We start from the raw sequence: 18,367 nt of genomic DNA, 5'->3' as shown, positions 1-18,367 counted from the left end.
CAAATATTTCCAGGTATAATAAGCTATAATGTAGAGATGTAGTACTGATATTTAAATTTATAAATAAAAGAACCAAGAAATAAATACATTTGTAGAATCAGCAGGAGAAGAACATTTTCAGACAGTTTCATAGCCGTTGAGTGATATTTAAACATTGAGAATATTAGGCCCAGATGGACATGCTGTGAACTATTCATAATGTTAAAAGCTAATATTCATAAACCGATGGCTTTCACCCTTTATTGATGGAAATACATAAAACTGTTGCTGGCGTATTATTGCTGCTTTCATCTTGAAACCTGAATAGCTTTTGATTTTAGCAGTTAATTGTATATCAGCAAAGAATTTCCCCCACTTGTCCTACCTTTAACATGCAGTAAATTCGTAAGTGCCTGAGAGTTAACATTGGTGATCTGTGTGGGCGTGAGATCCAAGATGTGAATATTGTGTCATTGCTTCCAATGCACTATAGGCTACCCATGCCAAAGGAGTGGGACAGCCTGTTCATGCATGTTCATAGCACAATAAATATAACCAACATGCATACCAAACCTCAGCATACTGCAGCATGGGTACTGCTGATTTAAAGGACAGTATTTCCTGAAAATCTGTGTGAAGTACAGTGAAGCAGCTATTACTGTGCACAGTCGAGTAGAACACCCAAAATAAAGCAGGTCATGGTAACCTTTTTAAATGGTGAGTGAGCACTTAGTGTTAATTTACTCACACTGCCTCTTTAACAAGGAAGCCAAACACAGTACAAATGAATCAGACAAAGATAGAAAACACAATTTTCTTGAAAAAGGAAAGTAGGGTGAATCGAAATTTTCTTTACCCATGTGTTGCTTAAAACTATAGTTCTGCTTATTGTGTTAAGTGCATGCACATCTCAGAGGTCACTAATCAGTTTGTTAAAGCACATAAAGGCAAAACTCACTTTGCAGGGCAACAGGTGAGGTTTTGGGGGGCAATAATTTTTATTTCAGTGGAAGACCTAAATATCTTCAGTCTTAGCTGAAAAAAAATAATCTCTTTCTAATGTAATGATTTATGGGAGGCATATTTGAGTTGCTTTGTATCTCCATTTTCCCCTGCGGTCTCAGTTCCCAAAATAAGCTGACTCTCCAATGATTCACTGGGGTCATGGAACCATAGTGCATCATGAAAAATGCACTCTGGTCAAAAGCCTAATCCAGCCGATTGTGAAGACAAACAAAAACAAAATTAGACTAGACTAGACTGTTTCAGTTGGAAGGGTCATACAATGACCACTTCAGGGCTGACCAAAAACTAAAGCATGGTGTTAAGGGCATTGTCCAAATGCCCCTTAAACGCTGACAGGCACGAGGCATCGGCGACCTCTCTAGAAGCCCATCCCGGTGTTTGACAACCCTCTTGGTAAGGAAATGCTTCCTGATGCCCAGTCTGAAGCTCCCCTGACTGATGCAGCTTTGAGAACCACCCCACACACCCTATGGCTGAATACCAGGGCCTCTCCCCTTCCCCTCCCCAGGAAGCTGCAGAGAGCAACGAGGTCAGCCCTCAGCCTCCTTTTCCCCAGCGCTGAATCCAGAGGGATAATCACCCCTTCTGACCGGCTGAGTCACCCTGCTTCATGCCCACCAGCGTGCAGTTTGAGCCGGCTGTCAACCAGCACCCCCAGGTCCCTTTCTGCAGGGCTCCCCTCCAGCCACTCCTCTCCCAATCTGTACTTGTCCCGGCATTGCTCAGGTCCTGGAAAACATTCCTGGCAGCGGTGGGGTTCGATCCTGCACCCCCAGAGAAACCGGAGCCTTAACTCAGCGCCTTGGACAGTGCAGCCACACTGCCCAGCCAGTAGCCCGATCTCGGTCCCCAGCAACTACATCCCCCGACTTTTCACAGGATGTTTTAAAGCAAATAATCCACACCCATGACTTAAATATAGTAGGAAAAAGGACCAGTAACGGTTCTTTCTATAGGTAGAGGTAAACGCTCCTGGCGGTGCACCACATACTTCTGGTCCCCTTGTTAGCTTTCATGGAACATCAATTGGAAAGTTCTGCAAGTATCTCCTTGCCTATGAACCTGTGATCCCTTCCCAAGAAAAGAAAGGGTCATGGTCTATTTTGGGGAGGAATGGGTGTTGCATTTGCAATAAATTTTCATATTTTTGGAGTGCAGTGAGACTGGGGCAATGAAATGTCTGTCTCTTCATGCAAACACAGTCACTGCACTGTTTACATCATCTACTCTAGGCCTCTAACAGATGTAGTTTCAAGGACTGATGTTAAGTACCAAAGTTATCTAATGAATAAATGAAGGAACATAATTCCATGCATCAAAGCAAATCAGAGCATCAAAATTCACTAAAACAAGGAATGTGTGTACTCTGCTGCTATGCAATATGCCATGGCACGAGGACAGAAACAGAGTGAGGTCCTAAGTGCTTATGCTTTAATCTGTGATCCCTGTAGAGCATGGAGTTCATGGACTTGTTTATGATCATTTTGACATTTTCAAGGACAGTCCAACTGAAACATCTATTACAGATTTCTTTGATTCTACTTAAATGCTTTTACACCTAGGTAGCTGCTTTCCCAGTTTTGTCCTTCTTCAGTGCTGTTTCTGCTCTCCATGCCCTCCTGCCAAGTAGCCAATGTGTTGTCAATAACTCAGCAATACTAGACATTCCAGCAACTTCAACAAACTCTCTCTATATATAACTATACAAAAGCTGGATGATGAAATTTCTTTAAGCCTTTTGAAGTAAGTACTTCAAAAAAAAGTGGCCCTGTTGAAATTCATGCCACACAATTGTTCCGCATATTGGATATAACAGATGTACTTACCAGGGGTAGAGTGTGCAGATTCAGTATTTAATGTTGTAAATTTGTATTTCTAGGCCAAATTTTTTTAGTCCTTCACACAAACTGAGCCAGTAGCAGTAACAATTTAAAGTCTCTTATAACATGTGCAACATGAAGAACTGCATTTGGGTTATTTCTAACATTCAGATGCTGATTCTGTGTATATAGCTAATAGCCCAGCTTCCTATGGGCCTGATCCTCCTAGATGGACACCCACATAGGATTTGTCTGTCAAGTAGTTCAGAACATATAAGCCTCACTGGGAAGTGCTAATAGTCTGGTGTCTAGGCTCTCTGACATCCCATTAACCTGTAACTTATGACACAGTCCTTACAAATCATGTCATTTTATCTCTGTGCTACACTCAAGTTATTTTTTCTTTTTGTACAATATTGATATGAGCTGCCTTGATGTTTATGGAATGGCATTACTCCTGGGATTCAGCTTCAGTGCCTTAGTGCACTCACAATCTAAACTGATACCATCTCTCTACCTGTTTTCAATGGTGTTAGTAGTTGCTTGCTCTTTCCTAAGTAAATTTTGTATTTAGTATTAACTGCTGCATAATTAAGGTCTTTAAGGAGACATTACTGAAAAATATTTTGCAACATGCAAGTGAACCTAACTTCTTCCTTGCACGAAGAATTGCATTTCTGCTTTTCTTGATTGATGTGGAAGCACACAGTTTATATTCCATAGCTTTACAGCAAGTTTTCCCAGCTTTTTTATCTTTGTATTTTTTTTTAGATCGTTCCCCCAGCATGCAGAAGCACAACGGAAGGCTTGCTAATATGGAACCCTGTGTTCAGTCAGGAAGTGCTTAATCAGGTCACCCATTTTATCAGGTTATCTTTGCAGGAGTTTGTGTGCATAATGATAATGTCAATGAATAAAGACAGAAGCTATGACGCTGTGTTGTATTTGGCCAGGGTAGTATTTTAATGTTCCAAGCCTTTTTTGTATCTTTATGGACTTCATATTGCTAACAGCTCCAACTAAAAGGGTAAGATAAAGTACACCACCTGCAAAAACTAAAGCTGTTCAGTCTTCTTGAAGCTCTCTGCCAGGCTAAACAAGTGAGGCTTCCTTTGCTTCTCACAGTGCAGGTGCTCCAGCACCCACATGTCTTGGTGGCCCTTTGATGAACTTGTAGTCTGTCAATGTCTGTGTTGTATTGAGGGTGCAAAACTGGACACAGTGCTCCAGATACAGTCAAATGAGTGGTGAGTGGAGAAGTATAACCCCCCACCCTGACCAGCTATCTCTGCTCCTGTTAATATACCCAAGAGGCTGTTGGATTTCTTTTCTGCCAGGACATGTTGGTTCATTTTAAGCTAGCTGTCTGACAAGACCCTAGGGCCTTTATTCACAGAGCTGCTATCCAGCTAGTCTGTTCTCAGCCTCTATCACTGCAGGGGGTTCTTCCTTTCCATGTGCGGGTCTTTGTATTTGGTCCTGTTGAAATTCATAAGGTTCCTGTCAGACCATTCCTTCAGCCTGTCCTTCTGTATGGCAGCCCTGTATGGCAAGCATATTGACTGGTCTCCTCAACTTGGTATCATCTCCAAAGCTGATAAGACTACACTCCACTGCCTTTTCCAGACCACTGATAAAAACATTAAACACAACAGTTCCCAGGTTAGTCCTCTCTGGCACTGCACTTGTTACCAGCCTCCAATATCAGTATGACCCATTAACCTCTACCTTTTGAGCCTGATCATTCTACTAGATTTTTACTTGCTGGTTTTTTGCTCACCCAGCCTTTAGTGTCCTAACTCGTATACAAGAACACGGTAGAAGGCAATGTTCAAAACCTTACTGAAATTTATATAACATCCCTCACTTTCCCCTCATCTGTAAATCCAGTCATTCTATTACAGAGACAACCAGGTGGGTCAGGCATGATTTTACCCTCAGTAACCCAGTCACCTTCTTCATGTGCCTAGAGATGTGCTCCAAGAGGACTTTTTTATGATTTTCCTAGGGACAAAGTGATGTTGAATGGCTTGTAGTCCATCAGCTTTTCTTTTTTGATCCTTTTTAAAGATGAGTGCTTTTCTTCAGTCATTAGGGATCTCCCCCAGTCTCCATTAGCTTTGAAAGGTGACAGAAAGCAGCCTTGCAGGGACATTGGTCAGTTCTCTCAGCACCCTTGGATGCAGCCTGACCTGTGCACATGTATATATAGAGGTTTTTTTCAGGTAATACCAGTCTTGATCCTCATCCGCTACTAACAGTACTTCCCCTCCTTCAAGCTTTTCATTAATCATAGAGGCCTGGGAGATCCCATTGATGAAGAGCAAGGCAAAAGCGGCACTGAGTAACTCAGTCAAGTTTGCATCTGCTGTCTCTAAGTCAACCGCCCCATTCAGCAATATTCCCACATTTTCCTTTTTAGTGTTTTACTACTAATGCAACCTTAGAAAAATTTTTGTTGCTTTTTATGTTCCTTGTAAGCATCACATTTCAGTGAGTTTTAGCTTTCCTAACACAATCTCTACATACCTAGGTAATGTTTCTAAGTTCTTCCTTTGTAGCCTATCCCACTTCCACGTCCTCTTTTTTTTTTTTTTTTTTTTTTTTTTTTTTTTTGCATTGGGACAGTGTTCTCCCACAGGATCCCTTCAAAAAGTTTCCTGAATACACTTAAGGATACGTGCCTGAAGTCCAGGGTCAGTAATTTTGCTCCTCTCATCACTCCTCTTCATAGTCTGATCTTCACTGCTTCAAGGTCACTACAGCCAAGACTGCTATTGATTACCATCTCCCCAACCAGTTATTGCTTGCCTGTGAACAGCAGAACCAGCTGTGCTTCACACAGGGTTGATCCACCCTGTACTTCTGTCACCTTCAGAAATCTGCTTGACTGCTTGCATCCCACTGTGTTGTCATTCCAGCAATGAACAAGGCAGGTCAAAATCTCCCACAAAAGCCAGGGCTTGTGATACAGAAACTTCCAGGAATTGTTCTCTTTTTATGCCTTCTCTGAAATACTATTGACTTGAATAAATTGAATGAGGGAAGTCTGGCCACAAAATAACCTTGACATTTGTCCCTGTGAGTGCAGAAATTCAGATGCTGAACTTCAGTGATGTGCTGTGGTGAGCAGGGCAGATTCTCAATGTGGAGCCCAGGGACTGCAGTCCTGACAAGTGCAGGCTTGAAAACTAGGCAAGTTAGACCTTTCAGCATGCATGAGGGGCTTGAAAGTCCAGTAAATCTTGGATTGCAGATAGATGGCTATAGCCTGTGCTCTGAATGCAGGCACTCCACAGAAACAGAGCACAAGATCAAAGCTGTGGCAGAGATTAATCTGGTGGTTTACATTCACCTTGAAAAGTCATAGCAATGACTACTGTTTAATTTATGGAACTGTAGTCAGACATCGACTTAAGATATTCAGGATTCATGGTTTAAATGACGAAACCTCTGCCCAGGTGGCATAAACCAGTCATATACAGTCAGCAGAACTGACCCTTCGAACACCGCACTTCCAGTGAAGAATTTTTGGACAGCAGTGGGATGTCATTCAGCACAAGATCCCCCAGTCTCAGTTATGAGGTTCATTCAGTCCTAAACCTTGGTCATTTTAATAGCGAAAAGATACAGAGGAAGTGCAGCAAGGAACATTTCTAAGTGTTTGTGGATTTCTGCAAGTTTTCATTTAATTTTAAATCTTTAGGGGGAAAAAAAAAAAAAACCAACCAAAAAAAAACCCCAAACCCCCCCAGCTTACACTCTTAGAGTCTACTTACAGTTCCTACGATGAGAACAACAGCAACCACCAGCCTAGGGCTGGAAAAGAGGTGCTGTAAACAGGGGGTCTGTACAGAAGGCTGTGGGGGAAAAAAATACACTGGCATTTTAAACAGGGCTAGCTAATCTATTACACAGAGATGTGCTGCACCTTATTCAGACACTCTTCTGGGTCCATAAGAACTGCTGACAACACCTAACAGTCATGCACTTTTACTGATTACAGACAATAAATTTATGACTGCATTAGAATGGAATAAACTTATTATGCCTTTCCAGCACCATTATGCTTGAACAAACCACAATTAAACTCCTAATACTTAACTTTCTTGAGTTCGGATAGCCTCCTAGATCACTGTTGTGCAAATATACTTTAGTGATCTCTCAGACAGATAGACCTGAACTTGGAGAGTGCACTTATAGCAGCACTATACCAAGCTTTGTTTTATTATTTTTGTTTCTGAAATCCAGACTTATTACTTCAGGATGTTGCTCTGCTGGGTCATGCAGAGGTACAAGCTCACTCAGAGGTAGCACAAGACAACACTGTGTAGTGTAAAGTGACATGGAAATAATAATAAAAAAATTAAACCTCCAGATTTAATGTAGAAGTTGCATTTAATTTGTTACTCTTACTTGTCAGGGGCTCCCCACAAGTTGTTCCAGCATGACTAGATACAAAAGGATTATGACAATGGCTTCTTAAGGTACTATATTTTACCAATAAACAGTTTTTCATTATGATTTACACTACACCTTGATCTTAAAAAATTGATTTGTTCTAGAAGGCATCATAGTTTACAAATATAAATTATTGCATATACATTATATCAGCTTTGGGGATTTTTTTATATTATTATTTCTTATGAGAATTACAATATACTGCAGGAGTCTGCACAACTATTGCAAGATCACCCCATTGCTTTTCCACACAGGGTATGTTTAAATTGATAAAGTACGTAATTTTAATGCTACCTTTGTTTTAATCTTAATCTTGGCTTTACTGCAAATGCAGTCTTAATAAATAGTAATGTTAACTGATGTAGTTTTTGTTCCCAAGAAACTTTTTCACAGATTGGTGAAAATGTCTGTATGGTACAACATACAACTCCGTGCATATCTACACACATATACATATATATAAACATTTTGAAAATCATATTGGTATTCCCAATAATTTATTCCTTTGGATATCTTTTCACATGCTTTTATTTATATTATCCTCTGAAGTAACAGCAAGCTCTGAATTTACCCTGTTACATTGCTCTACAGTCAAAATTTACCTAAGTAAAAAACTATCCAGTCAGCTAATAAGGTGATGCCGGTTATTCTAGAAATACCCACCAAATGCTAGAAAATTTAAGAACATAAAGTTTTATTCTTATTGGACACATTATTGCACTTTGAAATATAAATACATATTACCTCAATATTAACTTGTAAATTATATTTTCTATGAAGATATATAGTAGTAGCTAGATTTCATGGAATGGCATCCTTCTCAGGTATCACATTGCAGTCATTTTTACTCTTTCCTTGCTGCTTGAAATTTTATTTGAACCATGTAGAAAGTTTAAAGGTCTGGATACTGGAATTGGATCATTTACCGTATGCCAAATGTTCAAAAATCTCATTATTTTCATGAAAATTGTGTCAAGGGTGTGTTTTTTTCTGGGGCAAGGGATAAGTTGTTGCCTGGGATGTTGAATGTTTCTGCTGGAAAAAATGTATTTTTCTGTAAAAGTCTCACAAAGAAGAATGATTCTCCAGATGTGACCGTTTCCCTGCAACATTTTAAAAAATACTCCTATAAGTATCTTATTCTTCCTTCCTTCTTCATATTTCTAACTTCTTCCTCAACCTCCCTTCTCACCAGTTAAAAGAGCACCTTTTTTTGCTACTATAATTTCTTTATTCTAAAATCCTCCCAGCCTGGATTTCTCTTCATTAACCTCAATATTTCTTTCTTCTTCTCTGATAACAATTAAGGCTTATTGACGGCTTCCAAATGTTGTCATGGGAATTGAGCCAGCTTTGCAATGGCGTTTGTTGTCTCTTTTGTCTAGTTTCAACCTAAGTCTGCTGATGTTTTGCCAATCTCTTTTCCTCAGAGACGCCTTTGGTCAGAAGCATCAAAGACAAACCTGAGTACCTCCTGACTGGTGAAGCCTCAGGGAATTTGACAAATACTTTTAATTTTTTTTTTTTTTTATTTATTTATTTTTAATTAAAACAATCCTGAACCAGTACACACAACAAATATGCACTGTAAAAGTCAGGAACAGCCATGTTCAGAGGTGGCAATTAATGAGAAATCTTTTTTGTACCCACAATGACCCTTTAGTAAAATAACTTAGGTTAAACAAAACCTAGAAGGAAGAATTTGAGGAATCAGATCAATCTTTCTGATTCAACCATTCTTCGAGCATAGTCTAACAAGCAACTAAATGAGGGTATTCCACAGCCTATAGGATTTCTGTCTGTTCTTTTGGAAGGACTAGTCACCTTTAGAGCTGCTCTTTATATAACCCACAGAAGACCAGACTTTGCCCTGTCTTGTAAGGACAGCAACACCACGTCTCATATGGAGGGAAGGACAGTTTCAGGTAGATACAGAACTGTCAGATAAAACATAACTCTTCCTCCTTTCAACTTTGGCCCTGTGTTTCTGCAGAAAGAGGAGAAAAAGAAATGAAGAAAGGAAAACAGCTGCCTGAGAAATCAATAAACTTGGTTAAGATTTGAACTTCCCAATTAAAAACCTGCCCCGGTTTATTTTTAATTGTGTGTCTTATGAACTGGTATTACTTTGGCATCCAAAATCTTTCTAATCTTATTGTAGCTATTACCTTTTATGGCTAGCTTCCTATAAATATGTCAGAGCTATTAATTAGTAAAATAAAAATACTTCATAGAAAGAAAATATTGGCACCTTGCTTGTTGATTTTTTTAATGGATTACAGTGTAAAATACATAGGCCTGAGCCACACAGTTCCCGTTAATTTGTGAAGTACAAAGAAATATCATAGAGCTATACCAAAACCTTAATATTCCCTTAAATTGCTGTTATCATTTTGTGAGTGAAGATTAGAACTCCCTCAGTTTTGTTACAGCTGAAGAACAAAGCCAAGGAAATGGAATCATTCCAGCTAAACTCGTACAAGTATTAGATTCTACAGAATTTCTGCCAGGCTTTTATTATCTGCTCATACACACATGTGGTTGCTTAGCACCTCTCAGATTTTTTTCTTAGTGTTCTCTCACCAAATGATAGAGTGAAGCAACTTTTTACCACTTTACAACCACACCAAGTAAACTCCATGGATATTACTCCCAGTCTTCCTAAACTGCATATCTAGCATCTTTGAGTAAAAGGAAAGCATGTATTTAATTTACTAATACTACAGAAGGCCAGCAGAGGCAAAATAACATGATAGCACTCATTCTTTTCAACAACTTTATTATTCTGAAGAAGTCAAAGCATTTTATAAACGCTATTTTAGTTTTTAAATTACTACTGCCTACCTCTGTTTAAAAGATGCGTAAACCAAAAACCCCATAAGGTTTAGTGAGCTGCCTGAAATCAAGCAATGAATTAGAGAGAGCACTTAGGGCACCTAAACTGGTTATAAATTTACAGGTGTTTGTGTGAATAAGAAAATCTGGAGCTACCAAATATATCATAGTGGTTAAATAGCACTCAGGAATTAAGTGTAGAAATGAAGCTGGGGATGATTCACGGTTTGATTCTGTCTTTCCAGCTGGTGGGGAGCCTGCTGAGGGGGCAGCTGTTCTCCAGCCTGTTTGCAGCACATTCCCCCATGGCAGTGAATCCCAGCCCTGGATACATACGCAGTCCCATCATTCAGCAGGCTGGGAGACATGTAGTGGTCTTCACCTCATTTTGCTGTGTGAAAATACTAGGGATATTAACCAAAAGTTGATTGCTAGAAAAAACTACAGGAGAAGTACAACAGAATAGTGAAAGGGAAAAGAAATAATAATTATCCTGTGCATACTCTCATTTCTGATGAATAATTCTTTATGCACAATTCAGAATTGGTTTGGAATGGGTAAAGGCAGAACATGAAAATCAAGTAACTTAGATCAAACTTTTCACAGTTTTGCCAGCTGGAAGATTTATTCATTTATTTATTTATTGCCATTTCTTTCTTGCCAATTGCATTTTTTTTCTGAATTTTCCATAGACAATTTTTTCCCCTTATGATGTACTTATAAAGTGGGATGAATACTAAGCTGGAATTAATTCTGATATGAACAGAAAGCAAAAGAGAAAGAAAGAAAGATAGAAAGAGAAAATTAAAGAAAAGAAAAGAGAGCAGGAGAGAGAAAGTAAAGACAAATACAGCCCCAAAAATCTTTCCACAATTGTTTCAAAAGTTACTTCCAATTTTATGCATTTAAAATTCACCCTCATCCATGAGGTGACCACCTTCTGAAGACTACTGTGAATCAACTTGTCAATACATCCCTCTTTTGTTGAATAGTCTAGCAAGATGCAAGGTTTCTCCTGTATTCTCCTGTTTCTCCTACCAGTTTCTTCCACAGCAGTACCAATTCACAGAGGAATGCCAGCAGGAACACAGCCATCAGACTAAAGATATTTGGTTTGTCTGGTTTTGACAGTGAGAAATCCAGAGTATTTGCTATTTCATGAACAGTACAAACATTACAGCTATTTTTAACCTGTGTCATCATGATCAAAAATAAAACTTACATGAGACACAGTGTGAGCCAAGCTGCTTTGGACCCATTTCAAAAATTGCAACCCTTAGGGTTTCTGTTCACATCTCAGCCAGCTGGGTAGAGCTTGAAGGCACAGGGAAAGAAACAGCTGCCTACAAAATCACTGATCGTATTCACCTCTCATGCTCAAAGCTAGAATGAACTAAAGGACTCATCTACTGTAACCAATGGCTATCTGAGTTTTCTGTTTTCTGACAAGTTATTTTAAGCGATGAAGACAACTTAAGAGACTTAGTGCTGTGCTACATGAAAGCCCATAAAACCTTTCCCATGCCACTGGGTTGTCTAACAGCTTATACTTATTTTTCATACAGTGTTGTCCTGTATCATTATCCCATTCCTTTTCCACAAAGTTTTTATTATTGTATATTTCCTGTTTTCTAAAGAAATGCAATGTGAGGAAAAAAAAATAAATTAAAAATTCCAGAACAAAATGCAGCATACATCAGTTAGGAGGAATAGGAGCAAATCAACAAATCATTGTTTCTTAAAATACTCTCTGAAATAATCTAATTGGTAGTATATCTTTAGACTATAACGAGGCAGAAAAATTGGCTGGTTTTAAATTTAAAGTTCTGTGCTCTCTTTGCCTTTATATCCTGCAGCACTTGCAGTATTTCCAGAGTAAGAGACTGAGCTTGGTAGCATTGCATACAGCCTAACATCACCGTTGAAGAAAGCAGAATCAAGCTGAACAAGTTTAAGGTTTTATTGTGTAGTCACTGCATTTATTTTACTAGAGACTTTGAGAAGCTTTCTTGCTTCATTCAGTTTTTTACCGTCTCCTTTGTAAGCTACAGTTAGTTGTTTGGTTTTATATTTATATAGGACCTTATTTAAAATACCCTTGCCAAAATCTCAAAACAATCCTCTTCCTGTGAGTACTAATAAATACAATGTTGTAACCAATGCTACAAGGACAACAACACTGCTGGAAACATCAGTGGAGGAAACATGGAATACCTTTTCTTCCCTCAGGCTTATATAGATACTATAAGAAATATATCACTGTTGATTTACAGCACAACTGCGTAGCTTCCAACATCCTATCAATTCTTCCCAGAAAGTGTCACAGAAGCAGCACTTTCAAAGAGTGATTTAACAATACAGCAATTTCTCTAACTAAGAATGTATTTTTAATGGTGTTTCACCGTTTTTGACAATGTCTTTTCATGTTCATTTCATTTATTTTAATTATGCTATGTAGATATTAAAAGATCATTCTCAAACCATTGAAGACAAGACTCATCTTTAAAATTAATTGATTACATTTAAAAAAACCCAACACCAATAATAAATACTGTTACTGAAATTTAAGAATAAGGTGAAATGCTCTGAAGACATTCTAATAATAAGGAGTGGAAAGCCTGTGTGTTTCCTTTCTCTGTGGAATTCCTGGACAAGGGGCTATAAGTAGACACAGAGCAATGCACGTATAGCAGGCTCCGTGTGCATGGAATTGCTTGTTACTATAGTAAATCTGTGAATTCAGCCAATGACTAGTGAAAGTTAAAATATATTCAAGTGCATTGAAATAATTGAGGGAACTCACCCTATACAGTTTCACTATGTCTGATTTCCCCACGTCTGAGCTCAGCTGTGTTTCATGGCTGCAATGTTAGAGCAGAAGTGCAGCCGAAATGAAAAACTTTAATCTGATTATTTTAAACCTAGAATACAAAATCTTCTCTGGCCTCTAGTATAGTCATTATCTCTCACATTTCTATTGTGCAGTGTCTTTTTACATCACAAACTTTTTCTCTAGTCAGCATATTCAAACCCATTCAAATAACTAAGATTTACAGTACACTATGTAAGTGTGACTGGTAAGACAGCACATGTTAGCACAAGACTTCCAAAATTCTTAGAAACGGAATCTTTCAACAGTCTTTCAAAAGCAAAGCCCAGCATCTGGTGTAACAGATCTAATGTTTTTCAAAAGATTTTGCCCATACTTACTGAAAGTTTTGTTTGCATAGACATACACCTTTGAAACAATAAATAAGCATATCCATAAAAATCCAATCATAGCAAAGCAGAAATAGAGGATACGGGCAGTTCCCACTGACTCATGGTCTGAGCCTTGGAATGGATGAGCAGCTATGTGTGGCATTCAGCTTTTGTTGAGCTGCATCAAAACTTCAGGGTCTTTCTGCACTACTCCAAACATTTATTTTAAAAAGACTGGGCTAGGATTGTGGCATGCAATCGTCATAGCCTTTTTTTAGGGCTTAGCTTCTGTGTTTTCGTGAGTCCAATAGTCCTGTGCAAATTTACTGCTCAGTTGATGTGTTGTTCCTCTGTGCAGGATCTCTGGGGGCATGAATATCTTAGAGAATACAGGTTTGATTGCTTGGACTGGTGAACCCCAGAAGCTGGTTTCTGAACTTTCAGTAAATTTTCAAATGCAAGTGGGTCTCCAGTCCTCTGAGAGACCAGAGTGAATAGTTGGGATCCATCCATCAGGTCCTCAGTAAAATAATTTTCATGATGCCTTAGAATGAACACCCTGAAAAAGACAGCTAGAAATGGTACATGAAGGATACATTCAGAAAAACAAGGTTTTGTGGTAAGCTGGTTGACATATGGTAAGTTGACAGATTTACTGTAACAGAAATGAAAATTAAAGATATACTGGAAAAAATGTTACAAAGTCTTAAAAACAGATATTCTTTACTCTGCACAGGTTAAAGTGTTAGTCACAACAGAAGCAGAAACACTACAGAATTATTGTTATGCTGATCCTTGCCTTGCTGAATTAAAACGCTACTTGTTCGAAAGACCAGCTCAGGATGTTATAAATGCATTTTTTTTGATGCAGCAAAGGTGACTCTGTTCTGTCTTTGAGGAAAATACAGTAACATACCAAATTTAAAGTAAATAGTGTGTGAAGTGCCCTTAATTTGAGGAATTAAGTTAATTCTTTTCAGTAAATTTGATTAAATCAAATGCATGGATTCAATGTGGTTTAACCAATGAAGCTTAGATTCAAATCTTTAACTTATTCAGGCTGCATTCCTTGAATGTCATATGTAGAAAAGTTGTAACTGACAATGACTGAGGCCTGAGAAGAACGAAACAAAAACACTAATTGCTTTTGATATAATGAATATTATTTGTGTTTCTTCTGTTGCGTGTTCCCACCATTTTTTAAAGCTAGAAGGTAAGTGCTTCCTTTTCTGTCACACCTGGAGGCATTTTTTTGTGTACTTAAATGGCTCATAGTACAGATTGAAGGCTGTTCCAGGGCTGTTGCATAACCTGCCACTAAGGGACATACTGTCTATTTTGCCCAAGGCATTAAAACAACCTTGCTGCTAGTTCTGGCTAAAAGAAAAGAAAAGAAAAGAAAGTGATAAATGCTTTTATATTTTCTGTAGAATGTTAAAGGATTTATGTCAATTACAGTTTCATAAAAGTCTAATAGTTGCATTTACAGGTCTGTGTAGATCATAACTGCTCACTTTCAGTGCTGTATTTAAAGACTATTGTTACTGTATAGATTTCTAAAATCTTTGTTGATCAAAATTTATTTTTGTTGGACAAGTATTATAGTCATGCTATTCAATTGATGTTAAGCTATTCAGGAGATAGTAAAAAATGAGTTACTTGAGCTTATTTTTTAAAATATTTAAGTAATGAGAAAAGGGATGGAGTAAACATTGTATCTATTACATTTCAAACAACTAAGAGAAGTTGTGAATATAGGTGAAGCTTGAAATTACTTAAAGAAAAGCACTAGAAAAAATAACCTGATGGAAAGCAGGAAACAATAGTAAAGCTGGGATATACTCAATGAGTCCTTGGGTTCTCCAGTCTCTCTAGATCTCTATATTTGCAGTTTAGCATGGCCAAGGAAAGAAGCCAATACTTCTTGGTTATGACTTCGTTAGTTAATTAGACTGGGCTGAGAACAAACCTTTCTTGTGACGGCTTATGTGACCTGGAAGAGATTTGTAAGGGTATAGAAACTGGAGAGAATTTTTGATTCAAGTATTTTTGGTGGAGAAATTTGCATTAATGCCAGTGTACCTGTCCATTATTTCTGTCTACAGAGATTACTACTGTCCTGGTTAGTATAATGAAAAAACAAATTTGAATAAATTAGTCTGTGTTTAAGAGCTAGGCTCTGTGTCTGAAGTCTATAATACACCACAAACTATGTCAGCTCAGGTGTTAAAGGAGGCCCTCCAAACTGTCCACCTTGTTTTGATCTCCTGTTCTGCAGAAGCACTTGGTCAGATGCAAAAAGCACACAAAGTGAACACTAAATTATATTAAACTGCTAATACTGGCCAGGTGACTAAGCATACCAGTGAGTATAATTTCTTTACATCAAATAGGAGGCTGCCTCAGACGTGCCAGATCCTGTGGGCTCTAGAGGGTGCTTTTCAGCTGCCACCAGGGTCACAACCCATGTTTACTATACAAGTAAATATATGTGTCCCAGTAAGAGATCCCTGGCCCCCAGACCAACTGGTGTAGAGTGTCTCAGATCCACAGGATTGAGATTTAGCTCAACCTAGAGCACAACACATGGTATAATGTGTAATTATCATCTTAGATATGTATTTTGTTCAAAGTACTGAAAATGAAAAGAAATGTGTCAAAGGCAACTAGAGTGGATTTTATGACATGAAACTGAGCGTATGGGTTGCATATAGTGTGGGCTGGCATTTGAGCATATGGAAGTTCTTGAGGCTGTAAAACCTTCTCAGATAGCACTGTAGGACCATATTGGACATCTGCTGCGTCTTTGTCTGCATAGCTAATTAGAGATTCCCTGGAATGATCTATCTTCCAGACAGTGTCCAGGCTTTTTGTCCTCTTACTGAGAGCTAGCTCAAGCACTAAAAAAAAAAAGAAAAGAACCAAAAAGTAAAACAGTCATTCTACAATGTGGACAAAAGGATGTTCAGTGTTTGAGTTGTCTCCCTGATTCTCTTGTATTTTGCAGCATAGACATGATTTCTAGTATAGACAGCTCATTAAAGTGATTGCAGGACACTCCTCTAAGCAGAACATATATCTAGATACAGTTGGGATTGTGCATGAACATAGGAATATCAGGCATAGTTCTGTAGTCCAGGCTCTGCTATTACAAATAATACCTCCTAATCCCTTTATAAATATGCCCATCAACATCACAAAACTAGGTAGTGAGGACAAAGTATCTCCGCTTTCAAAACTTACAGAAAATCATCATTTTGAAATTGAAAAGTATTACTATTTGAGTTCCTCTATAAGCTCCAGATAACTTGTGAACAGTTTTATGGCCATTAATTGCTGTGCAACTATTGCTTATTTTACTTAAATAACATTTTAAAACCATGGCCAGAAAATGCGTATGCCCAGTGGCAGTCGGAATGACGTTTAGTTTGTGAGAATCGTCACTGAACACTACTGCACAGGGGCAATGCATTTCCTGCTCAAGTACACATTTTGGTGAGCACTTCTTGTTTTATTGTGTAGTAGTGCCAGGCCTGATACTAGCACTGCACTTTTCATTAGAGGGAAATAAGGCTCAACAAGATTTTCATGAGGATTATAAAGTTTTCATGGGAGTGGATCCCATGCTCACAAGGTAGTGGACACCCCTTGCACGCTGAATGTTTGGTTGCTCTTGTAAAGTCAGAGCACCACCGTAAGAAAAATAAGACATTCCATATTAAGAAAAAAAACAACAACAAAACTACAATCTTTTGTACCGAGGATACAAATGTATAAACAGAATACATGCCTGAAAGAGACAAATTGAATCTGCCTCTTCTGTTCAGATTTAGTTTCTTGGAACCGTAAGACACATAGCACATAAATTGAGCAGACTACTTACCAGACAGGAAAGTAGAAAGTTCATATGGAACCGTGACATTCTGAGAATGAAAAAGCTTAGTATGCATAGCAGCTCCACATCTACATTGTGCATTCGGTGGCAAGAGGACATATGGAAAAAATAGAAATGTCATTGCATTAGTCACTGAATTAATGTTGTTGTTGCCTGTTACTATTAAGTTTGTGACATATACAGGACAAATTCTTCATTCTTTTTCTTTATCAGTACTAGTTATACTATTTACATGTCCTTACTTTAACTTTGTTGATGGCAGAGATGTTTTCTCTAGACTTTTAGATTTATCTGCTCAGGCAAAGCTGCGGAAGCAGTCCCTTCAAATAACAAATAGCAACACAACATTTCTAAATGCAATAAACTATACTCAGTTCATGTTTGATCTAAAGCATAAGAGATTTGGGGAATAGATCTTTTACTATGGAATATACTGCATTTTAGGCTTATGGGTACATTGGTAATGGAAGCTAATAGGCTAGGCAGTTTAAACTACGTTTCAAACTAAGGAGGTATATTGAATACAGCATGTATAAATTTGAGGAAACTTCCCAAATTTTATGCAGAATATTAACACATTTTATGACATCTTTTCATTACTTTCTCCCTGCTCTTCATGGAAAATATACTTAAAATCTTACCTTTTAGTTATATGAACAATCTTCCCAGGCTACCTCTTTAGTAATTTAAAATTCAGTACTGTCACAGTTCTTTGAAGTAACTCTTGTTCAGTTGCTGTTCTGTACACCAGTATACCTCTGATACAGCAGACATCTAGTATTGATATTTTTATATCCATATTGATTGACAAGTTTAATTATCTTTCTAAAAAAAGTTTGAGAGAAAATTGGTCATGTGATATATGGTACTTATCTAAATCATTATGTATTTAAATCTAAATAAAGCATATATCTCAATTTTTTTGCACTGAAATAACACGCTAGCACATTTTATTAATTCTACTTAGCAGCATTTATGTCAGTAACTGGTTTAATTGGATTTATCATGTAGGCAAGACTCAAGATAGGTAAAAGCTGCAAAATCACTTACCACTGGACTTAACACTTCATTTCTGAAACTTTGCCATCATTGCAGAGAAAAAAATGAAGGTGTGACACCATCTTTGATAAATACTAAATCACAGATGCTT

Source organism: Falco naumanni, chromosome 5 (assembly GCF_017639655.2).
Source record: "Falco naumanni isolate bFalNau1 chromosome 5, bFalNau1.pat, whole genome shotgun sequence".
Classification (NCBI taxonomy): Eukaryota; Metazoa; Chordata; class Aves; order Falconiformes; family Falconidae; genus Falco; species Falco naumanni.
This window is presented reverse-complemented; position numbering follows the sequence as displayed.